This window comes from Lepidochelys kempii, chromosome 1 (assembly GCF_965140285.1).
Source record: "Lepidochelys kempii isolate rLepKem1 chromosome 1, rLepKem1.hap1, whole genome shotgun sequence".
Classification (NCBI taxonomy): Eukaryota; Metazoa; Chordata; order Testudines; family Cheloniidae; genus Lepidochelys; species Lepidochelys kempii.
In genome coordinates this window covers 29,052,502-29,070,337 of record NC_136380.1, presented here as the reverse complement: position 1 = coordinate 29,070,337, position 17,836 = coordinate 29,052,502, and positions in this window count along the sequence as shown.

Genomic DNA, 17,836 nt, shown 5'->3' with positions numbered 1-17,836 from the left:
AAACACCCACAGTTTCAACTGGGGGAGGAAAAGACCAAACCACAGCCGATAGATGTCACATCTCACTCAAAGCTCTGCTGGAATGTACTAGGGTGCTATCATGATGAGGGGCATATAAGAACTTGAGTAGAACAAATGCAAGGAATTATTTCAAATATCTTTGTTTCCTATTATGTTCTAAACATATTTGTTTATTTCTTTGCTGAATTGCTTTATATCTCAATTGTAACCACAAGGTACAAAAGCGTTTAATGGGTCTAGCATGAAAATTGTTTCCTTTGGCATTAATATTAGTTACTAAAATTCTGTGTTGTCCAAGGCACACTTCTTGGTCCCTTAAGTAGGCTCTATCGAAAAAACACATTTTAATATTTTTCTTTTTGTAGAAGACTGTTAAAATAATAGCACACTTGTGTTGAACTCATTTCCTTTTATCCAGCTGTAGGCTGGGTGCAGGTCTCATCTGCTGCCTTTGTGGGTTTGCAGTCATATCATCAGCTGGCAGTTTCCTCCTGTGCCTTTTTCAATAACAACAACAACAACAAAAAATCTATTTTGCCAGGAAAATCAAATCTGAGAACTTGGCTGGATGTTTTGCAAGAACATCTGAAGATGCCATCAGGCTTCATAAAAGAAGAGGGTTTGAGGAGGGATTTGAAATAGGAGAGGGAGAGAGTTGAATCACATTAAATGAGAGGCAGAATGGATTCAGGTGCCAAGTCACGACTGGTAGAAAGAGACTTAAGGTAAAGTCTGGAGAAAAGATTGGGAAGAATATAACAAATGGGGGGAAAAAAGAGATGAGAGAAGGAACGTAGGCAGGGAAAAGTACTTCTAATTATTGTGTAGCACCTAGAGCCTGTATCTGAGGTAAGGAACCATTTGTGCCAAACACTGTACATAGTAAGACACAGACTCTGCCCTGGAGAGTTTGCAATAGACAGGAGGTACAAAGGGTGAGATAGAGGTGAAATAACTGGCTCAAGGTGACACAGCAGGCCAATGGCAAAGCTGGGAATAGAAACCAGCTCTGGGGACAACCTACCCATTAGATTATGGGCCTTAGTGCTAAACAGTCATGTGGGACTGTGCTCAGCACGCAAAACTGGAGCTGGATTTTCAGCACCCAGCAGCTCCCGATGTGACACTTGCAGTCAGGCTTTCTTAAGAGCTCCACCCCAACACTGTTGCCATTCCATTGACTAGAGTGGAGTTACTATTGATTCACACTGCTGTAAGTGAAGGGAAAATCAGGCTCCGTTATTTTCCATGGCACTTTGGGATCATTCTTTAAAAGCGGCTCTCTGAGGCCTGGTCTATAGGCTACAAAGTTAGGTCAACATAAGCCACCTTGTTTAAACCTAGTGCATGTCTCCTGCTGATGTAAGCGCCCCATTTGGGAGATGCAGTAACACCTCCCCAAATGGTTTGAGCTGTGGTCAACTTACTGAAGTCAACACAATGTGAGTGTAGACACTCACCTAATAGTCCTCCAGCAGCTTTTCCACAATGATCTACACTGATAGCTCTGGTCACAACTGTAAACTCCATTGCCCGGAGTCACGGAGGCTGGAAGCCCTCCACGCCCCTCCCCCCCTTAACTCTCGCATTCTTTTTTAAAAACCCATACATTTTTGAAATGCTTTTTCCTGATTGCCCAGCTTGGCGATCACACCTAGCAGCTCTCCATTGTTGTGTGCAACTGACAACGCCGGCTACACACTCCAGACATGCCTGGACTAGAATGGGAGCTATTGGATCTCCTGGGCCTGTGGAGAGAAGAAGCTGGACACAACAGGCAGCTATGACCATTGGAATATTTTTCTCACAGAGATCCAATCTTGCCAGTAAACACCACCAGTGTTCCTTCAATCTACCAAAGGCACATTCAACTGTCATTCTGCACCTGCGGTGCTTGTAGTTGAATCTTTCCTTGGTGCTGTTCAGGTGGCCGGTGTATGGCTTCATGAGCAAGGAGCAGGCTATTTCAACATCACCAATAGCAATCTACTGGTTGGAAAAGAATTTCAGCTTTCTGAACAGTCCTGTGTTCTTCATGATCTGAGTGTCATACACCTTCCCTGACCAGCAAACGTTGATGTCCGTGAAGTGTCCCCAGTGATCCACCAACACTTGCGTAAACAGAAAAGTAGCCCTTTCTGTGGAAGTCGAGATGGTCACAAAATAGGGATGTGTGTGCCATCTATTGCCCCACTTCAGTTTGGGAACCCCACTGCTGCAAATCCATCCACTATGTCCTATGCATTTGCTGAGAATCACAGTCCTACCTAGCAGGAGGAGATTAATGGCCCTGCACATTTGCATGACAATAGCTCCTGCTGTGGAGTTTCTAACTTCAGAATGCTTTCCCACTGACCAATATCAATCTGGCGTTGTAATCTTCCCCAATGTGATTGCCACTTGCTTCTCAACTGTCAGTGCAGGTCTCATTCTCATGTCTCTGTGCTGGAGGGCTGGGTGAGCTTAGCTCACAGGTCCAGGAACGTGGCTTTTCACATCCAAAAATTCTGCCGCTGTTGCTAGTCCTACCAAACCGGTGTTCTTCGAGTGATTCCACATGGCCATTCCACTGCTACCCTTAGCAGTACCCATTGGGGTTGCCCGGTCATCCTGTGCTGTCTCATGCACACCACACAGGCACAAAAGACTGTGCTGCCCCAGACCCTCCCTCAGTTCCTTCCTACCGCCCGTGACGGTTATTGGAGCTCCCTATCTTTGCTTGTGCAAGTCTTTTCTTCAAAACTGTATATTATACCCATGTATAGTTAATGTAATTCAATAGTCAGTAAAAATTTAAATTGTTTTTGTTTTGTGTGGCTCCAGCACCCAGTCTGGGTACCGGTACTGGATATATACTGTGCTTTCCAGGTATCAAGCTGGTAACAGACAATAACAGTTTCAGTACTCTTTACACTAACCGGACTGACTTCAATGGAACAGAAAACTTGTCCTGTGGCAAGGCCATGCCTCATTGTGACCCTCACCCCAGCTGCTTTTAGTGGAGGCTCATGTGAGTGACAAGCGTGGCTTTAAGCCCTGTTTTGTTTGTTTGTTTTTGTTTTTAAAAACAAGACAAGGCAGCCGGTGTCTATGGCCTCCATCTGATACTGAGCTCATTGGCGTCAGTCAGCAGCACATCGCCAGTGCTACCAGTAGCAAGAGGCAGATCAGTGCCACCAGTACTGAAGAAGAGGCATTGGAAATCAGACTTGGTACTGGGATCATCAAAAGACTCGGAGGATGAACTGTTCTAAAGACTTGGGAGGGTGGTCAAAGAGGAAACACTCCCCAGAGCAGGCCTCTAAACAGGGGAGCTGGTTGACACCAGAGCCCAGCGCGGGCCTGTCAAAACTGATGCCCAAAGCACCTTCATCAGCATCTCCTCATGCCATGGTACCACAGAATGTCTTCCTCGTACTGTCTATTCCTGAGGCATTTGAGGCTGTGAAAGAGATGTTGAATCTCTCGGTGCTGCAATCACCAGCAGTTCGAGATTCATCCAGCGCTGGTGCCCAAGGTGCTGCTTCCAGCATCTTCACTTCTGCACCACGCAGCACCAACGGATGTGGACATCAGGGTATCAGTGAGGCTGGTGCTGTCTAGGGGAAACTCACAGATGATATCCTCCACTCCTCTTTCTTCAGTCTGAACCACCTTCCCAGTACTGACAGGTATGGCCCTGCTATGGTTGCAACAAGAAACTTCATCCTCATCAGTCTCTGAAGTGGGATCCTGGTAATAAATGAGGATATTGATATAACAGGTGTCAAAGAAACTTGGTGGCAAGGTGACAATGGGACACTAATACTAAGGTACAAAATATATAGGAATGACAGAATAGGTCATGCTTGTGGGGGAGTGGCACTATATATGAAAGATAGCATAGAATCAAATACAGTAAAAAATCTTAAATTAATCAAACTGTACCATAGACTCTCTATGGATAGAAATTCCATGCTTGAATAGTAGGAGTATAGCTGTAGGAATATGCTACCGCCCAGGTAGTGACTCTGAAATGCTCAGGGAGGTTAGAGAGGCTATACAAATAGAAAACTCAATAATAATAATGGGGGATTTCAACTACTGTACCCCCATTTGACTGGATACATGTCACCTCAGGACTGGATACCGAAATGAAGTTTCTAGGTACCATAAATGACTGCTTCTTGGAGCAGCTAGTCCTGGAACCCACAAGGGGAGAGGCAATTCTTTTTATAATCCTAAATGGAGCATAGGATCTGGTCCAAGAGGTGAATATAGCTGAACTGCTCAGTAAAGCAATCATAGTACGGTATAATTAAATTGAACATCCTGTGTGGGGGAGGGTGGAAATACCAAAAGCTCACCACATTGGCATTTCATTTCAGAAAGGCGAACTACACAAAAATGAGGAAGCTAAGTAAGTGGAAACTAAAAGGAACAGTCACAAGAGTGAAATGCCTGCAAGCTGCTTGGAAAGTTTTAAAAAACACCATAATAGAGTCTCAAATTAAATGTATACCCTAAATTAAAAAGACTAGTAAGAGGACCAAAACAGTGCTACCATGGCTAAACAACAAAGTAAAAGAAGTGGCTAGAGGAAAACAGGCATCCTTTAAAAAGTGGAAGTTAAATCCTAATGAGGAAAATAGGAGCATAAACTCTGGCAAGTCGAGGCTAAAAGTATAATTAGACAGGCCAAAAAAGAATTTGAAGAGCAACTAGCTCACAAACAAACAGTGAAAAAAAATTTAAGTACATCAGAAGTTGGAAGCCTGCCAAACAATCTGTAGGGCCACTGGCCAATTGAGATGCTAAAGAAGCACTCAAGGAAGATAAGGCCATTGTGGAGACGCTAAATGAACTCTTTGCATTGGTCTTCACTGCAGAGGTTGTGAGGGAGATTCCCATACCTGAATCATTCTTTTTAGGTGACAAATCTGAAGAAATGTCCCAGAGTGAGATTTTGGAATAAATTGATAAATTAAACAGTAATAAGTCACCAGGTCCAGATGGTATTCACCCAAGAGTTCTCCAGGAACTCAAATATGAAATTGCAAAACTAACTATGGTATGTAATCTATCGCTTAAATCAGTTTCTGTAACGGATTACTAGTAAAGAGCTAATATCAGAGGTGAAAGTAAGCCGGTACGCCCCGGTAGTAAAGAACAGAATTGTCTGACATGTAGAATGAACATGGTTTGTTGGGAAAGTATCCACATGGCTTCTGTAAAGGGAAATCATGCCTCACCAATCTAGCAGAATTCTTTGAGGGGGTCAACAAGCATGTCAATAAGAGTGATCCAGTGGGATCACATATCTCTTCAGGGGACACCATCATAGGGCCTAATCACATCAGCCACACTGTCAGAGGCTCTTTCACCTGCACATCTACCAATGTGATATATGCCATCACATGCCAGCCATGCCCTTCTGGCATGTACATTGGCCAAACTGGACAGTCTACATAAAAGAATAAATGGAGACAAATCAGACATCAAGAATTATAACATTCAAAAACCAGTCGGAGAACACTTCAATCTCTTTGGTCACTCGATTACAGACCTAAAAGTGGCAATTCTTCAACAAAAAAACTTCAAAAACAGACTCCAACGAGAGACTGCTGAATTGGAATTAATTTGCAGACTGGATACAATTAACTTAGGCTTGAATAAAGGCTGGGAGTGGATGTGTCATTACACAAAGTAAAACTGTTTCCCCATGTTTATCTTCCCCTCCGCGCTGTGCCCCCGCCCCTCCCCCCGGCTGTTCCTCAGACGTTCTTGTCAACTGCCGGAAATGGCCCACCTTGATTATCACTACAAAAAGTTTTTTTTCCCCTGCTCTTCTGCTGGTAATAGCTCACCTTACCTGATCACTCTCGTTACAGTGTGTATGGTAACACCCATTGTTTCATGTTCTCTGTGTATATAACTCTCCCCACTGTATTTTCCACTGAATGCATCCGATGAAGTGAGCTGTAGCTCACGAAAGCTTATGCTCAAATAAATTTGTTAGTCTCTAAAGTGCCACAAGTTCTCCTTTTCTTTTTGCAGATACAGACTAACATGGCTGCTACTCTGAAACCAGTGGGTATAGTATATTTGGACTTTCAGAAAGCCTTTGTCAAATGTCCTCACCAAAGGCTCTTAAGCAAAGTAAGCAGTCATGAGATGAGGAATCGGTAACTGGTTAAAAGTCAGGAAACAAAGGGTAGGAATTAAGTGGTCAGTTTTCAGAATGGACAGAGGTAATGATGTACCTCTGGGATCTGTACTGGGACCGGTGCTGTTCAACATATTCATAAATGATCTGAAAGAAGGGGTAAACAGTGAGATGGCAAAGTTTACAGATGAGAGAAAATTACTCAAGATAGTTAAGTCCATAGCTGATAGCAAAGAGTAACTAAGGTATCTCACAAAACTGGGTAACTGGACAACAAAATGGCAGCTGCAATTCAAAGTTGATAAATGCAAAGTAATGCACATTGGAAAACATAATCCCAACTATACATAATGATGGGGTCTAAATTAGCTGTTACCACGCAAGAAAGAAATCTTGGGAGACCTTGGACTTTTCAGCTTGGAAAAGAAATGACTAAGAGGGGATATGAGGGAGGTCTATAAAAGCATGAATGGTGTGGAGAAAGTGAATAAGGAAGTGTTATTTACATAGCACAAGAATTAGGGGTCACCAAATTAAATTAATAGGCAACAGATTTAAAACAAACAAAAGGAAGTATTTTTTCACACACCACACAGTCAACCTGTGGAACAAGATGTTCTGAAGGCCAAAACTATAACTGGATTCAATAAAGAATTAAATAAATTTGTAGAGAATAGATCCATCAATGGCTATTAGCCAAGATGGTCAGGGATTCAATCCCATGATCTGAGTGTCCCTAAGCCTCTCACTGCCGGATGCTGGGACTGGACGACAGGGGATGGATCACTTGGTGGTTGCCCTGTTCTGTTTGTTCACTTTGAATCATCTGGCATTGGCCACTTTCAGAAGGCAGGATACTGGGCTAGATACTGGTCCCACCCAGTACAGCTATTCTTATGATAAATTGGAGAATGTTCAGAAAAGGGCCAGGAGAATGATTAAAGGGTTAAATAACATGCTTTATAATAATAGACTCAAGGAGCTCAATCTATTTAGTTGAAAAAAGAGAAGGTTAAGGGGTGACTTGATTACAGTCTATAAGTACCTACATGGGGAACAAATATTTAATAATGGGCTCTTCAATCTAACAGAGAAAGGTATGCAATAGAATGGCTGGAAGTCCAAGCTAGACAAATTCAGACTGGAAATAAGGTGTACATTTTTAACATTGAGAGGAATTAACCATTGGAAGAACTTACCAAGGGTTGTGGTAGATTCTCTATCACTGACCATTTTAAAAACAATATTGAATGTTTTTCTAAAAGCTGTGCTCTAGGGATTATTGTGAGGAAGTGCTTAGGCCTGTGTTATGCAGGAGGTTGGACATCTAGATGATCACTATGGTCCTCCTGGCCTTGGAATCTATGAACAACTCTTGACGCAGCCTTGATGACTCAGTAACACAGGTTAACTGACTAGATCTTTTCTCAAACTACCTCTCTCCTATAGGAAATGGCCATCATTTTACCAAGGCTAGTGGCTAAATAACATGAAAAAAAATCCATTAATGATTGTTCAGATTTAAATACAAACTTACTTTGACTTTATTCATGGCCTTTGCATCAATATTCCAGCAAATGAGTTTTACTGGTGGGAATGAAGACTGATGAAGGCAATATAAGAACCTAGACATAAAACATTCACCAAGCCAGCAAATTTGAGGGGATTATTGTGCAAGAATCATGGAAAATCCATTTGGAATTCACACCAGTAACCTAATTCAATCTTCAATTAATCTAAACAGTGAACAGGAGCACTTGGAAGATCAGCATATAAATATGAAGGAAAATGTGGAGATATGAGTCATGTCCTAAACTAGTGTAAACAAGCATAAATTCTTTGAAGACAATGGCACTATACCACTTTACATCAGTGGAGGAATCTAGCCCACAATTTATTCCTCTTCCTTCAGCTTTAGTTTCCCTCTCTTCTCTCTTCTTAATCGCTATTTTTAATAGAAAAAAATAAAGCTTAATTTTTATTTATTTTTGTCCATTAATCCTGGCAAGATAGAAAATAATCAGTAATGATAATGCTATATGCAGAGAAATTAGCTATTGTCAAGACACTGGGAGGGTTTTTTGTTGCTAATTATAAAATATGAACTAATGAGATATTGATATCGGTGATTGGTCACCTACCTACCTAATAGTAATTGACAATTTGCTATAGGCGTCCTGGTAGAAGTGGGTCTTGAGAAAGGATTTGAAAGGGGAGGGGGAAATTGCTTTATGGAGTCGTTCAGGGAAGGAAATCCATGTATATGGCGTGGAATTATTATTGCTTGTTAGACTGATTACTAAACATGTTTCATTCGAAACCTATATGGATTGCTTGCACCATACATTGTAGCAAAACCACATATGCTTCCTCAGCTACTGTCCTGGCAGCTTTGATTAAGTGTTGCTTTCAAAGACAGTAAAGAAACAAGGAGTTTACATTTCAAAGGCCTAAATATGCATGGGGACCTCTTGCTGATGTCTGCTTTACATAAACCAACATCAAGCTAATGTGCTAATAAAGTTTCATCAGGTTGCTTGACCAGGCCAGACCTCCCACTTTGTTTTCTATTGTGTCAGTGGAGTAGAGACAGTTTCTCTGAGATTTATATGGTTATTTTACAGGGTTCGAAGGGAGCTATAAAAAGAGGAGCCCAACCCTAACCCCTGCACCTTCCAGGGACAGGAAGCAACGAAGGGGGAAACCAAATAGCAGGCCCAAGTTCAGGAAAAAGCACAGAGGGACAGCAGTATCAGTAGGTGCTTCTGAGGAAAGGCTACTCAGGATGGATTCATAAGGTGCAGCATGGAACAAAGTGCAGAGAGGACTGTGGGAGAAACAGACAAATGGGTCATCAAGGCTGGTGGTGTTGGAAGAGCAGTGGGTATGGGGAACAAGTAGGTAAGAGATGAGGCTGGCTAAGTAGGGAGGGGTAGAGCTGTGCAGTGTTTTGAAGGCAAGGACAAGTTTTAATTGATGTGATGGAAGAGGAGAGCCTGTGGAGGGTGGGATGGCTTAGTGTCAGCCTATGGATTTAACTGTGTTTTGTGAGTATCAGATATGATGGTAACCTGCACGGTGGATTAGGACGACTATTTTGTATCTGATCATATTTGTGTCCTGTCTTGGGAGCCAGTTTGAACTGCTATATGCTTGTTTGTGACGGATGGAGGAGGACGGTTGTTTCTCACCTTGGGGAGAGCTAATGCAGGAAGAACCAGCCAGGCAGCTCCCCACCCGCTTTACCTCCCCCTGTGAAATAAGGGAGCTGTGCATGCTAACCTAGCATGACTGGGGTATGAGTTTTCACACTGGGGGGCTCAAGCCCATGGCTGTTTTTTAGCCAGAGGGCTGTGTGTGCAAGGGATCAGCCACCACCAACAGCAAGAGGGACTTGCTGCAGGAGAGCCAGAGGGCATAGGCAGACCTGGGGCCCAAACAGAGGGGTGAGATCCAGGGGAGGGGTTGCACTTAAGTCTTGGTAGTTTTGCCTCGATCGGTAACTCTCCTGTGCTGCCTCAGAGCTAAGTTTCAGAGTAACAGCCGTGTTAGTCTGTAGTCGCAAAAAGAAAAGGAGTACTTGTGGCACCTTAGAGACTAACCAATTTATTTGAGCATAAGCTTTCGTGAGCTACAGCTCACTTCATCGGATGCATACTGTGGAAACTGCAGAAGATCTTTTTATATACACACAAAGCATGAAAAAAATACCTCCTCCCACCCCACTCTCCTGCTGCTAATAGCTTATCTAAAGTGATCACTCTCCTTACAATGTGTATGATAATCAAGTTAGGCCATTTCCAGCACAAATCCAGGTTTTCTCACACACACACCTCCCCCCCCCCACACACACACACAAACCCACTCTCCTGCTGGTAATAGCTTATCTAAAGTGGTCACTTTAGATAAGCTATTAGCAGCAGGAGAGTGGGTTTGTGGGGGGGAGGGGGTGAGAGAACCTGGATTTGTGCTGGAAATGGCCCAACTTGATTATCATACACATTAGATAAGCTATTAGCAGCAGGAGAGTGGGGTGGGAGGAGGTATTTTTTCATGCTTTGTGTGTATATAAAAAGATCTTCTACACTTTCCACAGTATGCATCCGATGAAGTGAGCTGTAGCTCATGAAAGCTTATGCTCAAATAAATTGGTTAGTCTCTAAGGTGCCACAAGTACTCCTTTTCTTTTTTCAGAGCTAAGTGTAAGTGAGAAGCCAAGCCTGGCTCCTTGTTTTCCCTGTCACATGTTCTCTGCAGGGTGTAACTAGAGAACCCAGAACTCACCCAGCCAGGTGGACCCTGGAGGGAATATATCTAAGCAACAGGGGTTGCAGGGCCTAGGCAGCCAGGCTGAAGGATCTCCAGTGCGAAGAGGGGTGTCAGACACAGAGAATGCACCTGAGTGGTCCAGAACAGGAATGGTGATCAGTTCCTCCTCAGACCCAGGGAGCTTAGCAGCAGGTCAGCTTCAGCGTTTGGATCCCATCACAACAGACTGGTGTCTGGTCAGAGAGCGGGACTGGAGATGGGGGGAGAAGGGAGGGGAAGGAGGCAGTGTGGTGTCGAGGAGGTGATTAAGGTAATCAAGAGGGTAAAGCATGAGGGCCTGGAGGAGAGAGTTGGTTTGAATAGCAAGGGAAGCACAGACATTAGAGAGCTCGTTGTGAAAGAGCAACAGGATCAAGACAGTCTGTTTGAGGAACAAAGGGGAGGGAGAAGTCAAAGATGACACCAGGTTATGTGCATGACTTAACAGAGGATGTGGGGTGCTGTCAAGAGTGACAGAGAATGTGAGAAGGGAGGGGAGTAGGCCATTTCAGATGGAAAAATTCAAAGCTCAATTTTGGTCAAGTTAAGTTTAAGTTGACAGCTGGAGCTCCAGGAGGAGCTGTAAGAGAGACAGGGGCAGGTGCGGGGTCAGACAGCAGGAGACAGGTCAGGCGCAGAGAGGTAGATTTGTGAATCACTGGCATGGTGGTGGCAGCCAAAGCCATGTGAGCAGATGAGATCCCTCTAGGGTGCAGATGGAAAAGAGGAGAGAGCCAATGATGGGGTCCTGATCTTGCAAGCCGCTGAGCACTCTGGTCTCAATCCAGCAAAGCACTTAAACATCTACATAACTTGAAGCACATGAAGAGTCACATTGGCTTCAAGGATCAAGCCCCACGAGTGGACAGTGTCACGAAAGCCAGGGGACAGGCTGTCACACAGGTGGCGGGTGCTCCACAGTGTCAAAAATGACACTGAGTTGAATTCCAACGAGAGAGAAAGGAAGAGGGAATAGTAGGCCTGAGGGTGAGGAAGGTTTTTTAAAGGTGCTAGAGTTGTGATTGCTGCAAAGTCCCTAATGGAACAAATTCGGGGGGCCCAGCTCTCTGTGGGGCAGGAAGGGTGTCAGAGCCTGACATTTTCTTGTCTCCATCTGCTAGTAGGAGGACTTACGCCCACTGTCTGTTCTGAAACCAAATTAGCAGGTTAAAAAATTATCATTTTTTCTGTCAGCAGAAACAGCAGCCTCCTGATGTCTCCATGGAGACCATTTGGATAAAGAAACTTGCATCGTAGTCAGATCTACAAGCTGCAAAGTACAGATCCTGCTCTGGATTTGGCACTCCTTAAAGTTCAGGCATGTTTGGATTTGGGGTTTTGCCCATTAAAAAGGGTAGGGTTCATTTGGATCCAGCCAAGGTTCAGGTTTTCAATAGATGTAAAGTCCTGGGGTGTTTTAGATAGTGAGTTTTATTTTTGTTCAGCACCAGCGGTAGGAAGATTGCTCTTGTATGAGCAGAGACAGCATGGGTGGGCAGGGAAATTGTTGCTGAAATTGATGGAGTTACAAGTGAATTTTTTTTATCAGTTAGGAATCCCCCTTTTTTTCATCCCATTTAAAAATGAACTCAATAGTTGGCCTGGTCCTTTAGTGTTGGATGAGATGCTGCTTCTTTCTCCCCATATTTGCCTCATGTGGAAAGGAACATGTGATGACTGTGATACTTTTGGATAGTTCCTTACACGTTTCACGCTTCTCTAACATAATCTTGAAGGCTGCAAGGAATTTACAGGCAAACTGTCTTTACCTCCACTGAAAGAAAAGGACACAGGATAATGTTCAGTCATTCACTATTAGCGATGGTAATTCCCCAAAGCCGTATGCGATATATTGCACCCTGTTACCAGCTATGTGACATAATTCCCTACCATTCATATATAATGTCTTCTGCAGTTTCCACAGTATGCATCCGATGAAGTGAGCTGTAGCTCACGAAAGCTTATGCTCAAATAAATTGGATAGTCTCTAAGGTGCCACAAGTACTCCTTTTCTTTTTGCGAATACAGACTAACACGGCTGTTACTCTGAAACCATACAAAAGGAAGAGCATTTTCTCCACTCATGCCATACGTCTATTATACACAGAATGAGTCCACGTTACCAGGCACTCCCATCACCTTTCCCCTCCCTCTTTCCTTCCTTTTGCTTGTTACACCCACTCATTGTATTTTGTGTTAAGCTCCTTCCAGTGGATCTCTCTGAATGGGTCTCTAGGCAGCCACAGATGTCCCCCTGTACAGAGCGTTGAGGGATCAGGACTATAGCTTGTAAGCATTTGCGGGCTGGCACATCATCTTTACAATTTCATTTTAGTTGATAGGCACGTTTTATGGATTTTCTTAGCTATAGCTCTAAGCGTCTTTGACTTAAATTACAATCAAATAATTGGCTGAGCCTGTGTGTCTGTACAACTTTTACCACAGCGGGGCCCCGCTCCTCAGGGGAGCCTTTGGGGGCTAGCGCAGTACTAGTAATAACTAAAAAATACCATAACAATGTTTCAGTGCAGGTCTCACTGATCTAGTTCTGTTAATAGCACATACTGTATAGAATGAAAACCCCCGGGGACCTGGACCGGTGTGGCTGGTGCCACAGGGAGAGAGGATGCAGGGAGCCTTCCTCTGCTTGTGCTCCTGCAAAAGGGCTGAGACCAATTTTAGATCTTGAACCCGCTTGAATGCAAGGATTACATGGGCACTAGCTTCCCCAGACAGGGTACGTAGGGCCAAGGCCTTGCCTAGAGCTCCTCATCAGCCAACAGAGTTAGCCCTGCACTGGGAGAAATCAACACTACTTCTGTTCCTGAAGCCACTGTACCTCCACAATGGGTTTGATTCTCTTTTCACTCACACTGGCATAGGTGCCAATTTTTCCTGGGCACTAGTGGGTGCTCACCCCTGGCCCTGCTCCCAGCCCGGCCCCACCCCAATTCCACCCCTGACCCGCTCTGCCCTGCCCCCATTCCAACCCCTTCCCCAAATTCCCCGCCCCAACTCTGCCCCCTACCTGCCCCTATTGGACTCCTTCCCCAAATCCCCGCCCTGGCCCTGCCTCTTCCCAGGGCATGCCGTGTTCCCCCTCCTCCCCCTCCCTCCCAGTGCTTGCCGCCGTGAAACAGTTGTTTTGCGGCGTCAAGCGCTGGGAGCCAGGGGGAGAAGCAGGAACGCTGCGCTCTCAGGGGAGGGGGCAGAGGCAGAGTGGAGGTGAGCTGGGGCAGGGAGCTGCTGGTGGGTGCAGAGCACCCACCAATTTTTCCCCATGCGTGCTCCAGCCCCAGAGCACCCACGGAGTCGGCACCTATGCACACTGGTATTACTCCACTGACTTCAGTGTACCCACTACTGATTTTCACTAGTATAAGGGTTTGATGGGAGTCTTTCCATTTACTTCAACTGGCTTTGTATCAGGCCCGAAGTGAGATCACAATCGGTTCCAAAACCTCCAAGAGCTCTGGATGGGGGCACCAGTTTTCTGTGTTGCTCCCTACTGCAATCTATAGATCACCGCCACAATCGAGCCCCAAGACAAGTTGTTTATGGACATGTTATGGACAAAGTTTTCACTGGAGAATTTAAGCAGGAGGGGGGAATAGAAGAAAAATGCTTCACACCCAGAGGCTTTCCCTATGCATTTCTCCACCCACAGGCAAATGGCTAAAGTACTGTAATTCATTCTTTTTACGGATTGCAGCTACAGCTGGATGTTAAATGAACGGGTTACTCTAAAAGTGCTTTTCTTTTACAGTGACTAACCAGTGCAGTCATCATCAGCTGAGGCACTGATCAAAAACACCATTGCTTATAATGAGCACTCCTAAATCCCACTTGGTAGGATGAGAAAGGGACAACTGTCAAGAAGTTTTAGATGCAGAATGCAGGCCCATTGGTAAAATGCCCATGCAGAAAAAGAGGAGAGTGCCACAAACCAAAGGCAATGGAAACTGTATATTTTTTTCTTCCTTTCTGTAACTGTAAACATTCCCCTGCAGGGTTGGGACCCTAAAGAAAATACCCAAAATAGAAACTAGATAGAAAGAGAACATTTCACTGCCCAAAGTGAGGGCCTGCTCCAGCCTGTGGGGGAAGTCATTGAGGAGCCAGTGATTTCAGTGAGCTCTGGATCAGGCCCTGAGTGAGGGGCAAGGAGTTGACAAAGAGAGTAGCTGCTGAGAGGAAGGATGGTCTTGTGGTTAAGGCACTGGACTGGGCCTCAACAGATGGTTCTTTGCCTTAAGCTCCTTTTACCTTGGTCTTTCTCTCTAAGAATCATTTTCTTATTTGTAGCTGCTGCCTAGATGTTATACCCCGGCCAGCAAACAGGACAATGCCTGGTGCCAAAACATTGCAACTGGAGATGCTTCAGACCTGACTTGACATAACATCATAGTCTTGAGTTTCCAGGTTTCCCTTGTGACAGCTGATGATATTCTTAATGCCAAACAGGTGGCACGACTCACCATGTGTTCAGTGTCAGTTAGGCCTTCAAAAATTACAATGGAAACCAAAATCCCCCAAGCCCCAAAGGGTGCTTAGGCATTGCAATGGCTAGCTCCTCGATTGCAGATAATGCAATTCACAGCCCAACTAGGTGCCTATGAACAGGAACCACAAATGCCAGCACTCCTGAGTAAGTGCCTTAACCACTGGGCTCCAACCACTGCCCCTGCCTCCTGCAGCCATTTTCTGTGGGTGTAGCTGTGCTCCGAGAACATCTACCAGATCAGCTCCGAAGTGAACACCTAGTCTGTGAATCCCTCAGGGACTCAGGTGTGAGGTAAATGCCAAGCAGCTCAGTGGGGTCAGGACTGAAGTGGCTGTGCGCATGCCCAGCCATTGAAATTTAGGCTCCTCAGGGCCTTTAACAGCGGAAACATAGGTGCTGAGGGAATATAGGTGCCTCCAGTGTTAGGTGGCAGCTGAGCAGGGATTTTGCGAATGTTAGTGGTGCCAAAGTGTTGGACTTAAGCACCTAAAGAGACAGTTAAGGGCACATGATTCCCTTTGTGAATCTAGCCCTTAGGTGCCTAATTCCCATTAACTTCAATAGGAGTTATTACCCGAATATCTTTGAGGATCTGGGCTCAAGGGTCTGAAAGTAGGTATGGGCAGAAAACTGAGAGAGAAACTGATTTTCAACATGTTGGCTTTAAACTTTGTCATTTCTAGCTGTTTATTTAGGGAGTTTTAACAAGTTTTTATTTGTAATTTGTCCTCCCACATCCTTGTGTTAAGGATTCTGCCAGTACCTGAGATGTTTTCAAAGCCGCTGCCCCCAAGAAGAGTAACCATGATTCCATCAACTAAAAGCTATTCCCTCCATGATTCACATAATAAGCATAGTCCCAGAACAGCTGGGAATGTGAAAACCTAATTGGAAATATAACATTGTCCCTCTTCTCAACTCCAGGATGAGTGGCTGGAAGCTTTAATGTGAACAGCCAAAACATTTTAGCTTCTTTGTAGCATTCCCTGTTAGAGTTCAAGTCTAAAGTCAAGACTTGGCACTGTTCAGCTGTGATCTTTGATGTTTCTGTATTAGATCTTCCCCACGTATGTTCTCAGAAGATAGTGGGAGAGGGGAGGAGAAGACAATCTTGCATGAGGGTCACGTTTGCCTTTTACAATGGCCCCCTTTATGGTTTAGCATCAGGTGATCTTGCATAGGGTGGACTATAAAAAACAGAAACAGCTAAAAGGATAAAGCAAAGACCAGAGATCCTAGGCGAGAGAAATGAAAACAAGATGTGTTTTCTTGTCCCTGCTTTAATTTACATATTATACTCCCAACTCTTCTCTAGGCAGCACTGTTTTATCTTGTATGGAAAAACTCCCCTGAAAAATGAAGAACAGCATCAATTTTTTATACTTTGTTTAAACATTATTTCTGCTTATTTTTCTTTTTAAAACAGTTGAACAAATCACTCCATAAAAGAAGAGACCCAAGGGAACTCTGCGCCAGCCTCTTGCCCTTCTGAATTCCATACAGCTCCAGAGCTCTCTGCGCCTTTGGGTTTAATCTGTTGCCTTGTCATGGAAAGTTTTCCTCTCACTAAGAGTTTGTTTGAGAGCTGGTAGAAGAATGAAGCAGTAGTAAAGCTGAAAATTTTAGTGATTTCCAGGTTGTATTCATTTTAGAGAGTTAGAAAGAGACCCATTTTTTGTTTTGGTTTGTTTGATTGTTTTTGTTTTTTAAAAAAACACTTTTTTATTATTTTAATTGAAATATTTGTGTAAAAACATTATTTAAAAAGTCATTACTGAAATCCCAAGTTTTCATAAATGAAAGTCATATTTTTAACTTTTAAAAGTCTAAATTTTTTGGTGGAAAAACAAGATATTTGTATACTGACTCTAAAATCTAATTTGAAAATGGCTTTTGGGGAAAAAAAATGATAAATCTTTTTTTTTCCCCGCCCCAAAAAATTGTGACCAGTTTAGTTATTGCTTGTCCTCTCCAGTGTGTGTCTTCTGCTTCCTTCAGAGCACACCATCCAACTGCCACAGATAAATGAAACAGACCCTCTGGATCCATGCTTTGCTTGATAGCCAAACCCACCTCCTTCACCATTCAACTTGTGCACTGAATGAAGATGAGGCCCTGCAAAGAAACAACAACCTTCTGTTACCATATATTAAAGAATTATTGTTCTCCTGAGTTCCAGTCCAGTGCTCTATTCCAATGGTTCTCAGCCAGGGGTACATGCAGACGTCTTCCTGGGGACACATCAACTCATCTAGATATTTGCCTAGTTTTCAACAGGCTACATAAAAAACACTAGTAAATTCAGTACAAACTAAAATTTCATACAGACAATGACTTGTTTATACTGCTCTGTGTCCTATACACTGAAATGTAAGTACAATATTTAAAATTCCAATTGTTTTATTTTATAATTATATGGTAAACATGAGGTATTTTCTGTAGATATTTCAAAGTCATCGGTGGAATGGCCTTCAGCAAAGGACTCCAATGTATAACACAGCAGCTACCCAGTGTCTGTTGCCAACTCAAGCCACTTACTGCAGCATCTTGCTTGGCCAATGCACATGCAACTGTTCAGATCGCACAGTGCAGCTGCTAGCCTGGATAAGCATCATGTCATGTTGCGTATTGACCAGACATCCCTTTCCTTGGGTAGCATGGTTTCTAACACCACCATTAAGGCAAACAGCCTATTTTATCTTTCGTAGGCTATGAACTAGAGCTGCCTTGCATTAGCACATGCAAAATGGGAAATGTTAACATGTATCTCTTACTATATAATACATGGTTTTAGCCATTCATTTCTTGGCAAGGATGATTAGGATCAATGGGTCTGATTCAAAGCCCACTGGGGTCAA